Here is a 4,233-nt window from a genome sequence, read left to right as displayed (position 1 = left end):
CCTATAAGCCCCTACACACTTCGAACACGGCTGTTATCACCCTGTTACTGCATTTCAATGACACCCATTTGCTTTCGATCTCAGTGTCTGCCACCGTACGGAAAAAGCGGGATGGGTGGGGGGGCATAAGCGCATTCGTGCTGTAAGTAATCAGAAGTTAATAGTGTTAACGGTTTGCGAGAAATTTTTAATGCTAGACAAAAAAAGAAAATTAAAAGGATATAATTAAATAAATAGATAGAAAAATAAAATTAAAAACGAAAAAAAAAAATTGTGAGGGGAATATAACATGTAATTAAGTTGGCGGTTCACAAGGAATCTCAGACATCAAACTGTTTTTAATTGAACATAAATAGTACACCCAAATATACAAATGTACAAATAAACATAGCAAGGTAGAACTGAATGTCAATGAAACAACCAGGGATGAGGAAGCAACGGACATCAGGACATTTGTTCTGTATGTAATGAGAAGTTAATAGTGTTACAGGTTTGTGAGAAATTTACAGTGCGAGACAAAAAAAGAAATTAAAAGGAAGTAATTAAATCAATAGATAGACAAATAAGAAATTAAAACGAAAAAAAAAAAAAAAAATTGCAAGGGGAATGTAACATGTAATCAAGTTGTTTTTTTTGTTTTGTTTTTTTTTTTTACCAAAAAAAAAAGGAACCTCGGACATGGGTAACTATATTTTTTTGTTTTCGGATTTTTCCATAAGTTTTAAGGATATTTTTTTTTTTTTTTTTATATTTCAAAATCGTTTATGAAGACATTAAAATTTGGGGAGCATTTTTGCATTCTGTTCTTGTGAATGAAGAACTTGGCCAGGCCTAAAAGAACATTGACACAGAGTTCATCTGTTATGTTGCTTATAAGTAAACAGAATGTTATATCATCTTTTGAGAAGGAAACTGGTGACGATGGAATGAGAAGGAGAAAAAATATATGGTCAGTGGTTTCAATGTTGTCTTCACAAAATGTACAAATATTATCTTCAAAATTAAAGCGTACCCTCGATAATTCCTTAGATGGGTAGATGTCAGTCATAATTTTGAAGTGGGTCTCTTTTGCCTTGGGGGTATGGGTAGAGTCAGATACATGGTTCGCAGCGTGGCAATCGATTCCTCATCAAATTTATTTAAAATATCCTTTTTTTTTTTTTTGACGTCCAGGGAATAAGTTTCCTGTGAAACATTTCCTAATAAAGGAGTTGCCGCGCTTTCTGTCCACAATTGAGATTCCCTGGAGTGATAGTCGGGGTAACTGTGGTTGTACGGTTCGGTGCGTCATTATATTTTTGGTCAGGAATACAAATTGTCGAGGCAGTGCGTTTCGTAACTTTAGCAACTCTAATATGGGAGGCTTGAATCTGTGTGTAGTACAGAACTGCTCATTGTCCAGAGGACTGCCAGTGTCATCCATCAAGTCAATTATCGACCATATACCTTTCTCAAAGCATTCCTTGTAAAACAGAGGTTTGTTGCCATGCAGTACATATCGATTGTTCCAAACTATTATACTGTGTGGTGAGAAATTGTGTACGTATATCATTTTCCAGTATAATAATATTTGTTTATGGAACTCTGAACATTTGACAGGAATCTTGTTGATATCCAAGTCAGAGATAAGCAGAAGACTCAGGCCGCCGACTTTGTTGAATAAGTAGTTTGGAGTACAATACCAGAAAGAACGATGAGGTTTGATCCAGGATTTCAACCAGTTCACCTTCAATGTCCCATTCAAGCAGTCCGACTCTATCACTTTCAGCCCTCCTTCACTTGTTTCTTTCACCATATGTGATTTTTCTTAGATGGTGTGGTCTGTTCCTCCAGATAAAGTTGAAATTGATTTGGTTAACAGATTTTACGAGTTGATTTGGAGCAGCATTGGAATACGCTGGGTATATACATCTGGATAAACACATCCATTTTAGTCAAATATATCCGGCCTAATATTGATAAATCTCTCTGGAGCCATATATTAGAATTAAGCTTTACTTTGATTCAGTTTAGATTCAATGTTCCTGGATTGATTTAACGTTTGGTCCTTGGATAGGAAAATGCTCAAGTATTTTATTTCTGATTTCATGGAAACATCGCTGATTTCCTTTAGTGGCGAGTCATGCAGCGCAAGAAGTTTGCATTTCTTTAAGTTTAATGACAATCCTGAAGCCTTGGAGAATGTTTTGGTTGTTTTCGGCACTTATTGGGACTTGATGTTCATTTTTCAAAACTAAGGTTGTGTCATCTGCCAGCAGGCTAATAACAATTTCAGTCCCCAGCACGTCTAACTTTTGGATATCGTTGCTCTTTTCAACATAAACGGCTAGCATTTCGGTAGCAATTATAAATAAATAGGGTGAGATGGGGCAACCTTGGGGGATTCCCACATCAACATGGAAGCTCGGAGTGGTGCCGCTTGGCAGGGTGACACAGCTATGAATATTCTCATAGAGCCCACGGATCACATTCCTGAATATTTAACCAAATCCAAAATGTTCGAGCGTTGCTATGATAAATGGATGTTCGACCGAGTCAAAGGCTTTAGAAAAGTCCAAGAAGGATATGCGGCCATTATCTTCAATGCGATACGCCTCTAAACCCATCGCTCGCCCCGACTCGGGGAATCCTAGAGCCTACTTGCACCCCCGCCCTAACTTAACTCCCTCACTCGTGGAGCTCCCTGAGCTCCACACATCCCGGAGCATCACGCCGACTCATTCACATTTGAATGATTGTCTTTATTTTATGTCCGCTAGATAGAGGCATCCGCACATGCGCATCAGTGGAGCTTCAGGCCGGCTGAGGCATGGACTGAAAATCATAAAGACATGTGTGATGAGCTAAAAGGAAGATAAGCATATTTTTATAATAAATGTAAGAAAGAGAGGGTAATGCAGCCTCAGGGCGGCACTGGCCCGTGTCTCTCCAAGCCTGCCTTTGGGGGGGGGGGGGGGGGGGGGGGGGGGGGCACGGAGCAGTGTCTCCCTGTGCCGGTCCCAAGCCCGGATAAATGCAGAGGGTTGCGTCAGGAGGGGCATCCGGCGTAAAACGTTTGCCAAAACCAAACATGCGAGTCAACCATAACTATACCATACCGGATGGGTCGCGGACCGGGTTAACAACGACCGCCATTGGTACTGATGACCTACAGGGTACTAATGGAAATCGGGCTACTGTGGGTCGAAGAACAAGAAGAAGAAGAAGAGGAGGAGTGCGTGTTCGGAAGCAGAGAGAGAGGAGGAAAGGAAAGAGCCTGGGACTGAGAGTAGGGACTTTGAATATTGGGACTATGACAGGAAAAGGTAGAGAGTTGATGGACACGATGCAGAGAAGGAAGCTGGATATACTGTGTGTCCAGGAGACCAGGTGGAAGGGTAGTAAGGCTAGAAGCTTAGGAGCAGGCTTTAAGTTATACTATTATGGTGCTGACAAGAAGAGAAATGGAGTAGGAGTCATCTTGAAGGAGGAGTTCGTAAGGAACGTCCTAGAGGTGAAAAGAATGTCAGATAGACTTATGAGTCTGAAATTGGAAATTGAAGGTGTGATGCTCAGTGTTGTTAGTGGCTATGCGCCACAGGTGGGATGTGAACCTGAAGAGAAGGAGAAGTTCTGGAATGAGTTGGATGAAGTGATGCAGAATATTCCCAGAAATGAGAGAGTGGTAATTGGTGCAGACTTCAATGGACATGTTGGTGAAGGCAATAGAGGGGATGAAGAAGTGATGGGCAGATATGGTATCCAGGATAGGAATGCAGAGGGACAGATGGTGGTAGATTTTGCAAAAGGGATGGAAATGGGTGTAGTGAATACCTTTTTCCAGAAAAAACAGGAACATAGGGTAACTTATAAGAGCGGAGGTAGGAGCACGCAGGTAGACTACATCTTGTATAGACGAGGTAACCTGAAAGAGATCGGTGACTGCAAAGTAGTTGTAGGTGGGCGTGTAGCCAGACAGCATAGGATGGCGGTTTGTGCGACGACTCTGGTGACAAGGTAGATGACGAGGACAAAGGCAGAGCAGAGGACAAAGTGGTGGAAGCTGAAAAGGGAGGAGCGTTGCACGGTTTTCAGGGAGGAGTTGAGAAAGGGTCTGGGTGGTCAGGGTGAGCTGCCAGATGATTGGACAACAACAGCTAGTGTTATCAGGGAGACAGGTAGAAGAGTACTCGGTTTGTCATCTGGAAGGAAAGTTGATAAGGAGACTTGGTGGTGGAATGAGGAAGTGCAGGA

The sequence above is a fragment of the Fistularia commersonii genome, unplaced genomic scaffold, assembly GCF_037954325.1.
Source record: "Fistularia commersonii isolate RoL2024-O1a breed Wild unplaced genomic scaffold, RoL_Fcom_v1.0 HiC_scaffold_44, whole genome shotgun sequence".
In the NCBI taxonomy this organism is placed as follows: Eukaryota; Metazoa; Chordata; class Actinopteri; order Syngnathiformes; family Fistulariidae; genus Fistularia; species Fistularia commersonii.
The sequence above is the reverse complement of the archived record's forward strand: the minus strand, read 5'-3'. Positions refer to the sequence as shown.